The following is a 12,504-nucleotide window of genomic DNA, read 5'->3' as shown; positions in this document are numbered from 1 at the left end:
ACGTATACTCCAAGTCTCCTAGATTGCTTCCGTTCCAAAAATAACTCTCCCGAAGGTTTCATTCCGTTTGGACTCCGTTTGATATTCCTTTTCTGCGAAACACTAAAACAAGGAAAAAACAGAAACTGACACTGGGCTCTAGGTTAATAAGTTAGTACCAAAAAAATATATAAGTGTATAATAAAGCCCATAAACATCCAAAACGGATAATATAATAGCATGGAACAATCAAAAATTATAGATACGCTGGAGACGTATCAGCATCCACAAGCTTAATTCCTGCTCGTCCTCGAGTAGGTAAATGATAAGAACAGAATTTTTGATGTGGAATGCTACCTAACATATTTATCCATGTAGTTCTCGTTATTGTGGCAAGAATATTCAGATCCATAAGATTCAAGACGAAAGTTTAATATTGACATAAAAAATAATAATACTTCAAGCATACTAACCAAGCATTTATGTCTTCTTAAAATAACATGGCCAAAGAAAGCTATCCCTACAAAATCATATAGTCTGGCTATGCTCTATCTTCATCACACAAAATATTTAAATCATGCACAACCCTGATGACAAGCCAAGCAATTGTTTCACACTTTTGATGTTCTCAAACTTTGTCAATCTTCACGCAATACATGAGCATGAGCCATGAATATAGCACTATAGATGTAATAGAATGGTGGTTATGGAGAAGATAAAAAGGAGAAAGATAGTCTCACATCAACTAGGCGTATCAACGGGCTATGAAGATGCCCATCAATAGATATCAATGTGAGTGAGTAGGGATTGCCATGAAACGGATGCACTAGAGCTATAAGTGTATGAAAGCTCAACAAAAGAAACTAGTGGGTGTGCATCCAACTCGCTTGCTCACGAAGACCTAGGGCAATTTTGAGGAAGCCCATCATTGGAATATACAAGCCAAGTTCTATAATGAAATATTCTTACTAGTATATGAAAGTGACAACATAGAAGACTCTCTATCATGAAGATCAGGGTGCTACTTTGAAGCACAAGTGTGGTAAAAGGATAGTAGCATTGCCCCTTCTCTCTTTTTCTCTCATTTTTTTCATCGGGAGTCGCATCCCGACTTGTGGGAGAATCATAGTATCCATCATCCTTTCCTCACTGGGGCAATGCTCTAATAATGATGATCATCACACTTTTATTTACTTACAACTCAAGAATTAGAATAAATATGACTCTATATGAATGGCTCCGGCGGTGTACTGGGATGTGCAATGACTCATGAGTGACATGTATGAAAGAATTATTAATGGTGGCTTTGCCAAAAATACAATGTCAACTACATGATCATGCATAGCAATACAATAATGATGAAGCGTGTCATAATAACGGAACGCTGAAAAGTTGCATGGCAATATATCTCGGAATGGCTATGGAAATGCCATAATAGGTAAGTATGGTGGCTGTTTTGAGAAAGGTATATGGTGGGTTTATGGTACCGGCGAAAGTTGTGTGGTACTAGAGAGGCTAGCAATGGTGGAAGGGTGAGAGTGCGTATAATGCATGGACTCAACATTAGACATAAACAACTCACATACTTATTGTAAAAATCTATTAGTTGTCGAAACAAAGTACTATGCGCATGCTCCTAGGGGGATAGATTGGTAGGAAAAGACCATCGCTCGTCCCCGACCGCCACTCATAAGGAAGACAATCAATAAATAAATCATGCTCCGACTTCATCACATAACGGTTCACCATACGTGTATGCTACGGGAATCACAAACTTCAACACAAGTATTTCTCAAATTCACAACTACTCAACTAGCATAACTCTAATATCACCATCTCCATATCTCAAAACAATTATCAAGTATCAAACTTCTCATAGTATTCAATGCACTTTATATGAAAGTTTTTATTATGTCCCTCTTGGATGCCCATCATATTAGGACTAAATTCATAACCAAAGCAAATTACCATGCTGTTTAGGACTCTCAAAATAATATAAGTGAAGCATAAGAGTTCAACAATTTCTATAAAATAAAACCACCAACGTGCTCTAAAAAGATGTAAGTGAAGCACTAGAGCAACAACAAACTGTTCTAAAAGATATAAGTGAAGATCAATGAGTAGTCGAATAATTATGCAACTATATGAAGACTCTCGAACATTTAATAATTTCAGATCTTGGTATTTTGTTCAAACAGCAAGCAAAACAAAATAAAATAAAATGACGCTCCAAGCAAAACACATATCATGTGGTGAATAAAAATATAGCTCCAAGTAAAGTTACCGATGAACGAAGATGAAAGAGGGGATGCCTTCCGGGGCATCCCCAAGCTTAGGCTTTTGGTTGTCCTTAAATATTACCTTGGGGTGCCTTGGGCATCCCCAAGCTTAGGCTCTTGCCACTCCTTATTCCATAGTCCATCGAATCTTCACCCAAAACTTGAAAACTTCACAACACAAAATTTAACAGAAAACTCGTAAGCTCCGTTAGCATAAGAAAATAAACCACCACTTAGGTACTATTGTGAACTCATTCTAAATTCATATTGGTGTAATATCTACTCTATTCCAACTTCTTTATGGTTCATACCCTCCGATACTACTCATAGATTCATTAAAATAAGCAAACAACACATAGAAAACAGAATCTATCAAAAACAAAATAGTCTGTAGTAATCTGTAGGTTTTTAATACTTCTGTAACTCCAAAAGTCCTGAGAAATTAGAAAGTCCTAAGCAATTTGTTTATTAATATACTGCAAGTGGAATTGGTATTTTATCGCTCTTTGGTAAAAAATGAAAATTATTCTCGTGAGCGCATACTTTATGTTTTTTACAGCAAGATTAAATAACAATCACCCAAGAAGATCCTAAAGGCTTTTATTGGCACAAACACTAATTAAAATATAAAAAAATACAATCATAACAGAGGATAGATGATTAATTTATTACTAAACAGGAACAAAAGGCAAGGAGAAAAATAAAATTGGATTGCCTCCCAACAAGCGCTATCGTTTAACGTCTCTAACTAGGCATGATGATTTCAATGACTAGATGACCAGTTGCGCCAAATGGCGTAAAGATCCGTTTAAAACCATGTTCGTGTTGAAAATATTTGTATTTTTTTAATAACCGTATATTTGAGTACATTTGGTAAGACTTATACCCCTTAAATGCAAATATTTTCTTAAGGTAATAATGCCACAAATTAGATCATCGGTAAGTCAAGATAGTTGAGTCTACAATTAGGAACTCCGAGTAGCTGTAAACTTGCATTGAAAAAAAGTAAACACAAGTGACACGATAAAATGTACTTAATACATGAACTCGTGAACATTGTATACAAGAGAAGTTAATAGAAATAGTGGTTAATTACATCATATAATTTGGTTCTATACTCTTATGTGTGTGTATAACCTGAATGCTACTCCTTTGTGATCAACTCTTTGTCCTTCGAATCAAATGGAACAGCTACCGCCCCTTGTGGAAAAAGAAAGGACTCTATAATACTTATAAATGTAAAAGGAAAACATCATGTGATGCATCTCAACCTGCGCAAACACAATGTAAAAACCATACATGCTATCTACATACTCTCATTGTCTAGCAAAGCATAAGTAGCTGAGGGACCCTGTACAAAAGAATTAACAATAAGCAAGAAAAAAGCATGCCATCAGCTGTCTAGACAACCATAAAACAATAAATGGCAAAAGCCCCATCAGAATTAGCATTTGCCATCCAGTTTATGAGCTAAAGTTAAGCATTCACCGGTCGATAAAACATATTAAGGGCCAGTTCTTTTGGGCGATTCTACCAGAATCGCCCCCCTCCCCAGCTTCTCCCAGAATCGCCACTCCATATGTTTTTTACAATCCTAGCTAATTAGACTTTAACTAGATAGGATTGTAAAAAATATATGCAGTGGCGATTCTAGGAGAAGCTGGGGAGAAAAGAACTGGCCCTAAGCATCAGCTATAAAACAAACTCTATTTTCCTAATAAGACAACATAGATATGAAGTGGGCAAACTCTATTTTGCCATCCAGTTTATGAGCTAAAGTGGAAAGCTCTATTTTCCTAATAAGACAACATAGATATGAAGTGGGCAAACTCTATTTTACCATCCAGTTTATGAGCTAAAGTGGAAAGCTATGGTCACAAATGCATAAATAAGCAATATAGAAAATTAGTGGAAAAATCGCGCCCGAACGGCACCTCGTCGCAGCTCGACACCCCCACCCTCGCTCCTCTCGCGCTTTAATGGAAATTTCAGGAACACAAATAGTAATAGGATTGGTTAGAGGAAGCTGTGCTGGAAATGGAAACAAAAAATGCCGATATCTTTATTCAAATATTGCTCGAAAGCACATGCCCAGGACGTTGCATCCAGAAGTTCATCTGAATATTATCTTAAAAGGTTAGGATGCGAGAAAATAACACCTTGGGTAGGCATTTGTAATTCAAAAAGAGCAAACAACTCGATAGTAGAATTTGAAACTGCTAATCCTCCCGAAGTCTTTGCATAATAGGAGTATAGTACTGCACATGCTATGCTGCAGAAGATTTAAAAAATGGTAGATAACAATAAATAGGCAACTACAAAAACAATCTCTTGACAGAAAGCATAGGGTTCGTGTCAAAATAATTAATAAAAATGATCTCCACTGATTAAGAAATAAACAATGCAACTGCACACAGATCAAACCATCATTTGTGCTTGTCATCTTCTTGGGCAGCGGCAGCAGCTGCGCGTCGCTCGGCATCTTGGGCAGTTGGTGCAACGGTGCATCGCTCGGCGTCTTGCCATTCTTCAAGATCACCAACGACTTCCTCGCCACCTCCCTCGCCATATCTCTCTGATCATGCATTCCAAATTGAGCAGGAAGTACAGACTTCAGAGGAATTGAGAGAATAAGAATCAGCACACATTAACTATTATCAATAGACTGACTCAACAACCAGAATAATATACTTGTCAACATTTACATTTACATGTAAAAATAAAGGCAATATAGTGTGCTTTATGAATCAAAGATAGCAGCAAGTGTCCAGCCGGCGACCATATGAAGCGAAGATAGCAGCGAGCAATCAGCGAACAACATTACGAAATTAGTAGCTATATAAAGAGTATGCTTTGCAGTATAGCACGAGATTGTCATAGTAAAGGATGTATAGCTAGAATCTGGATAAGAGATTCCTGCATACCTGCAGGAAAGAGGATAGGGGCGATAACCAGAACTTGCATATGACTACTCCTAGGTCAGTAGCCTTGAGACGATGAACATCAGGGGAAGACAAAAGCGAGCACTGCAGCACATGAGCAAAATATGGAATAAAGCAACCCGAGAAGAAAAAACCAGAGGAACAAATGAACAAGTACAATGAGACTACCAGGAACAAATGATTCTAATTCTCTAAGGAAAAAGTGTATGTACAGAGAAATTATAGCTATACAACTAACCATAAGCATGAGCTCCCAAATGGCAAAATCATTGGTCCCTTCGGATGCAAGAGAATGCCAAGAGTGTTAATGATAAAATGATTTTGCTTGAGTAGTTTCATTTTGCTAATTACCAAAGCATACTAAGTGGGCTCCAAATGGCAAAATCATCAATTACCAAGGCATTCCAAGTGCATATATGTTGAATCTTTCTACCAGCAAACATCATGTGGAACATTTCAAGCATTAAGGATGAACAATTAAGATTCAGAGATAATGTTTGGGGTGTCCACTGTTATCCTTATTTTTTGGTAATTAATAAAATGGAAGATACATATCATGGATAATTTATTGGCAAATATTAGTAGGTACTGCTGCAACTGTTAAAATAAGTTTCCTTGGTTATTAGTTTATGAAAAGTTGGTCATCCAGTATGTCTAAATGGAAGATACATGGAAAAAAGATTAAATGGAACATCGAGCCATTGAAATGCATTTGAGATCAAAATATATCATGCACAAAAAATGGAATTAGCTAGGCTGTCGTTATTCTATTTTTCTATTTTAAAGTAAAAAACAAAAGAAAAACACAGAAAGATTAAAGACGCAAATTGATTACCTGAAGGGGCATATAATGTCAACCTCTTCTCAGAGGACTAATGCTTATTCTTTCAGTTTCTGCTACTCACACGACATCAAACTTTCGTGTAACTGTTGATTCAGTATCCTGCATTGTAGAATGCACAACATAAAAACCATGGAGAAAATAGTATTGAAGGCTAGGAATTTCTTCAATAGAGAATAAAAATATATGAGAGGGTAGCGGCCTAACTGTTTTATCAAACAGCGAAAAAGATTATTTACCCCTAGCAGACAGTTCTTTCATAATTTCTCATACATAGAGAACAACTAACAATTTCATAATGTTATGTTATATTTAAACAATAGATCACAGACACACGGAATTGCACAACAGCTACAGTCAAAACTACTGGCACCAAAAGCATGGTTGATAAATCTATAAACTTTGCCGCACTTCAGTTTTACAATGAAAGAAATAGTAGTAACACCAGACCTAAGCAAAGCCACTCTATACGTATCAGCCACATCCTGCTAAATTGGTAATTTTGCTGCTTAATCCTCTTTACGATACACATACAACACTCTTTTGTTCAAAAACCAAAAACAAAATGGCATAGATATCCTTCTCTGAAGCTCAAATATATCAGTGATATTAATGGAGAGCACATTCAACTACCAAAAGGTATATATTCACTTATATCAAATATCTGCATATGAATATAATGAAAATAGCAGCCTACTTTACATTCTACCTCTCGACAACCAAAAAAACATAATAAATTATATAACCAAAAAATCATTCTTTTCAAAGGTCCAGCTGAAGAGTTAAAGGAGGCAATGCAAGGGAAAACTATGAAGGATCAGAGGTTTGATACAGTATCCTAGTGTTAACATATATGGTGGGAGTTCAAGCATGAGCTCACTCTTCTTTTACCAAATAGAAAAGGTGTGACTTATAGAATGAAGAACCGATGCAAGAAAGTCAACAGTTGTGCAGAGTACCATTATTTTGGTTTCCATAGTGAATTTCCATACAAAAGAAGTCTTCAGCTCGTTTGTATCTTTAGAACAAAACAACTCAGCCAAATAGTATGCAATCCATCAGCCGAGCTTGCATTTTCTGCATATAGAAATAACAAAACAGTGTCAATCAAGTTACCTTCTACAGAAATAACTGTGTATTAAAATCCACACATAATCAAGAGAGAACAGGTCGCATATCCATCAAATTAAATTTCTTGCACAAAGTAGAAAAATGCCCTAAAACATTATCATGATTTGTAGTACTCGCTATGTGTAGTTGTGTCATTGCCGATTAGTGCATAGAACGGTATTGCCATGGATGAGCTAATGAGAATAGTATTGCTATGGATGAGCACAAAGAAGCAACAGCCTAAGGTGAGCACATTAAAGATACTCTATCAGGAAAACAGCGCCAAAAGGAATCTAGACGTGGCCGACCAACACTATCCTTAATCACATCAGTTAAAACTGTAGTTATAGTTTTTCCTTAGAGAACAGGAGACCTGGTATGACAAGATAGATTTCAGATTATTTCATAAGAATAAGATGGCATATATGAATGATTGTTATTTCTTGTAAAATAGGTAATCAAATTAACAACTACAGTAAAAACTAAGAACAATTGGAATGAACTATTGTAGGAAAGATAAAAGCAGCCTCAAACTAACTACTGTTGGCTTTACCGATCTACTATTGTTCAGAGTGATTACCAACTACTGTAGAAAAAACCAAGGTTGACATGAACATTCTTTGTTCTTTCTGAGTTGAACGACTCCTTAAAGAGAAAATTGTCAAGCTGGCCATAAAAAGAGACCCACGCAAAAATGCCGAGAAAAGCAAAAAATTGTATGTGAACAAGTGGAGTAGGCAGTAGGTAGATGTAGCATTTCGATGAAATTGGACCTAGTGCCTTGTGGGCGGCCCCTTCGCCATTTAACGCACGACCAGACCTAGACTATAATCCAATTAATTCTTGCCAGATCCTAAAGTGTGGGATTATGTCAAACAAGAAAAAATCACATTAATGAATCAATTGAAGTGATCCATAATTGAAGACTGCTAAGGGCTAACCATCACTCCCTTGTCCAAAGATCACATTTTGCAACTCCTAAAAAATAATACAGAAACCAAAGTTTCCAGACTATAGGGGAAATTCCACTGCCTACAGCAAGATGGCAGCACATCTAAGATCTAACTACATATATGAAGAAAAAGAAACCAACTAAGGTGTCCCCGTCCCGGAGAGAACCCTAGCCTACTAGAGATGGCCACGAGAGAGAGAGAAGGCAGGAAGCCGGGGAGAGAGGCTGCTCACGTGCGAAGATGCGATGGCGGCCGGTGTGGCCGGGGACGACTGCGAGCGTGGACAGGAGGGGGAGGAGGCGGACGGTGCTTGGTCAGGAGGGCGCGGGCTCCGGGTCGGCGGGTCCGATGGCACCGCTGTCCTCACCTCGTCGATGGTCCTCGGAGCGGCGGGGTGCAGCAGAGCGGAGGTGGCGGAGTGGGAAGAGGGGGGCACGAGGTGGAGAGGAGACGGCGCCCCGACCAGAAATGGAGACGGAGGAGGAGATGGGGGCGATTGTGGGAGGAGGAGGAGGAGAGGTGACTGGGGGAGGAAAGGAGGCGCCGGATTGGGTGTGGGTGCGGGGACGAGAGGTGGTCTAGGTGAGATGGGATGTGCAGCTTGTTTTCTTTCGCTCGTTCGTTGGCTCCGCTCTCCGCCCACATTACGAATAAAAGGAGACATGCCTGGTGCTGCTAGTTGGGCGCACTAGCTCATTCTTTATATGTTCAATGTTCATAAAGGTAAGAATTGAAACATAACGGGAGCATCATGAAGCATATAACAAGCATATTTAAGTCTAACACTCTTTCTATGCATAGGGATTTTGTAAGCAAACAACTTATGAAAACAATAATCAACTAGCATAAAAAGGCAGAACAAGCATAACTTTAAAACTTTAAGCACCTAGAGAGAAAAGTTGATATTATTGCAATTCCTACAATCATATGTTCCTCCCTCATAATGATTTTCAGTAGCATCATGAATGAATTCAACAATATAACTATCACATAAAGCATTTTTTTCATGATCTACAAGTATAGAAATTTTATTATTCTCCACATAAGCAAAATTCTTCATATTCGGAATAGTGGGAGTATCATAAGAGACTCGAATACTATAAACTGTTTTCACATTAAAGGAGTAATGTTCAGAAAAAAGGTAATCATAATCATGACAAGTTTTATAAATATAATCATCACTATTTTTTATAGCATAAGTGTCATCACAATAATCATCATAGGTAGCAACTTTGTTCTCATCATAATCAATTGAAACCTCTTCCAAGATAGTGAAATCATTATTAAATAAAGCCATGACCTCTCCAAATCCACTTTCATAATTATCATAATAAGATTCAACATTCTTCAAAATAGTGGGATCATTACTTCCTAAAGTTGACACTCTTCCAAACCCATTTTCATTAATATAATCATCATAAGTAGGAGGCATGCTATCATCATTATAAATTTGCATATCAAAACTTGAGAGACTAAAAATATCATCTTCATTAAACGTAGCATCCCCAAGCTTGGGACAAACATTAATTGCAGCAAATATATTCTCAAAAACATCATCTTCATCAAACATAGCCTCCCCAAGCTTGGGCCTTTTCATATCATAAGCATAATCACTCTCATCATTAATAGTATGGATAGCACCGATAGTATAGCAATTATCATCATCACAATGAGTAGTAGGAGAAACATCACTTGGGAGAGATACCTTTCTACCTTTACTTCTCCATCTTTTATTTTTCTTCTTCACATCATGTGTGGGTTCAATCTCTTTTTGAAGCTCCTTATTAATGAGATTGGTTAAATAGAAGGCTCCTCCTCGTTACCTGATTCATCATAAGAAATAATAGGAGAATATTGGGAAGTCTCTTCCCTTTCGTTAGTATTCTCTTCATCTTCTATTTGTTTTCTTTTATTTATGTAATTGGCAATATAAGAATTTTCAATGCAATTCACCGCACACTACATATAAATTTCTTCTAGATCAATATCGAGGAATTTCTTGAGGTTATATTCTGGAATAAGCTTAGTTTGACGTTTCATTTCTTCATAACCCAAAAGCAAACTAAGTTCATTATGATGTGCAAGGTAAATCAAGTCATCATAATTTTTGGACACGATTCGATCATGAAACAATTTGCATTTGATATTTAAATGACCATGTTCATTGCAAAGTTCACAAGTATGGCTAAGATATTTTAAATTTTCAGCACTAACATTTAGCCTTTCTTGCAACCATTTAGCTTCCAAATACTTATGCCTCTTGCAAAATCTATTTTCCCTATTTGGTATGTACTTGCAAACTCTATGCACTCCACAAAAATCGACATGCTTATAAGAGATATTTTCATCATAACTAGTGTAATCATCATTAGTACCATGGATATTAAAAGAGTTCATACTAATAACATTGCAATCATGCTCATCATTCAAAGATTTAGTGCCAAACATTTTAATGCATTCTTCTTCTAGAACTTGAGCACAATTTTCCTTTCCATCATTCTCACGAAAGATATTAAAAAGATGAAACGTATGATGCAAACTCAATTCCATTTTTTTGTAATTTTCTTTTATAGGCTAAACTAGTGATAAAATAAAAAACTAAAAGATTTGATTGCAAGATCTAAAGATATACCTTCAAGCGCTAACCTCCCCGGCAACGGCGCCAGAAAAGAGCTTGATGTCTACTCCCTCTGTAAACTAATATAAGAGCGTTTAGATCACTAAAGTGGAGATCTAAACGCTCTTATATTAGTTTATGGAGGGAGTACTACACAACCTTCTTCTTGTAGACGTTGTTGGGCCTCCAAGTGCAGAGGTTTGTAGGACAGTAGCAAATTTCCCTCAAGTGGATGACCTGAGGTTTATCAATCCGTGGGAGGCGTAGGATTAAGTTGGTCTCTCTCAAACAACCCTGCAACCAAATAGCAAAAAGTCTCTTGTGTCCCCAACACACCCAATACAATGGCAAATTATATAGGTGCACTAGTTCGGCGAAGAGATGGTGGTACAAATGCAATATGGATGGTAGATAATGGTTTTTGTAATCTGAAAATATAAAAACAACAAGGTAACTAATGATAAAAGTGAGCGAAAACGGTATTGCAATGCGTTGAAACAAGGCCTAGGGTTCATACTTTCACTAGTGCAAGTTATCTCAACAATAATAACATAATTGGATCATATAACTATCCATCAACATGCAACAAAGAGTCACTCCAAAGTCACTGATAACGGAGAACAAACGAATAGATTATGGTAGGGTACGAAACCACCTCAAAGTTATCCTTTCTAATCGATCTATTCAAGAGTCTGTAGTAAAATAACATGAAGCTATTCTTTCTGTTCAATCTATCATAGAGTTCGTACTAGAATAACACCTTAAGACACAATTCAACCAAAACCCTAATGTCACCTAGATAGTCCAATGTCACCTCAAGTATCCGTGGGTATGATTATACGATATGCATCAGACAATCTCAGATTCATCTATTCAACCAAACAAAGAACCTCAAAGAGTGCCCCAAAGTTTCTACCGGAGAGTCAAGACGAAAACGTGTGCCAACCCCTATGCATAAATTCACGAGGTCACAGAACTCACAAGTTGATCACCAAAACATACATCAAGTGGATCACGTGATATCCCATTGTCACCACAGATAAGCACATGCAAGACATACATCAAGTGTTCTCAAATCCTTAAAGACTCAATCTGATTAGATAACTTCAAAGGGAAAACCAAATTCATCACAAGAGAGTAGAGGGGGAGAAACATCATAACATCCAACTATAATAGCAAAGCTCGCGATACATCAAGATCGTATCACCTCAACAACACGAGAGAGAGAGAGAGAGAGAGAGAGATCAAACACATAGCTACTGGTACATACCCTCAGCCCCGAGGGAGAACTACTCCCTCCTCGTCATGGAAAGCACCGGGATGATGAAGATGGCCACCGGAGAGGGACTCCCCCTCCGGCAGGGTGTCAGAACGGGTCTAGATTGGTTTTCGGTGGCTACGGAGGCTTCTGGCGGCGGAACTCCCAATCTATTCTTCTCCCCGGTGTTTTTAGGGTATATGGACATATATAGGCGAAAGAAGTACGTCGGTGGAGCAATGAAGGGCCCATGAGGATGGAGGGCGTGCCTAGGGGGTGGGCGCGCCCCTTACCTCGTGGCAGCCTCGTTGATTGCCTGACGTATACTCCAAGTCTCCTGGATTGCTTCCGTTCCAAAAATAACTCTCCGGAAGGTTTCATTCCGTTTGGACTCCGTTTGATATTCCTTTTCTGCGAAACACTGAAACATGGAAAAAATAGAAACTGGCACTGGGCTCTGGGTTAATAGGTTAGTCCCAAAATTAATATAAAAGTGAATAATAAAGCCCATAAACATCCAAAACA

The 12,504-nt window shown here is 37.7% G+C and overlaps 1 long non-coding RNA gene across 1 annotated transcript; it reads right to left on the bottom strand.

Moving 5' to 3' along the window:
• Positions 1-4,462: 4,462 nt before the first annotated feature.
• On the bottom strand, positions 4,463-8,758 carry LOC125544059 (uncharacterized). Its single transcript, XR_007299251.2, has 4 exons — positions 8,337-8,758; positions 6,036-7,118; positions 5,183-5,284; positions 4,463-4,833 (listed from the first exon to the last, which is right to left on the bottom strand). It is a non-coding gene; the product is annotated as an uncharacterized LOC125544059 (long non-coding RNA).
• Between the last annotated feature and the right edge of the window lie 3,746 nt (positions 8,759-12,504).

The sequence above is a fragment of the Triticum urartu genome, chromosome 3A (genome assembly GCF_056163025.1).
Source record: "Triticum urartu cultivar PI428250 chromosome 3A, HENAU_Tu73, whole genome shotgun sequence".
NCBI lineage: Eukaryota > Viridiplantae > Streptophyta > Magnoliopsida > Poales > Poaceae > Triticum > Triticum urartu.
This window is presented reverse-complemented; position numbering and strand designations above follow the sequence as displayed.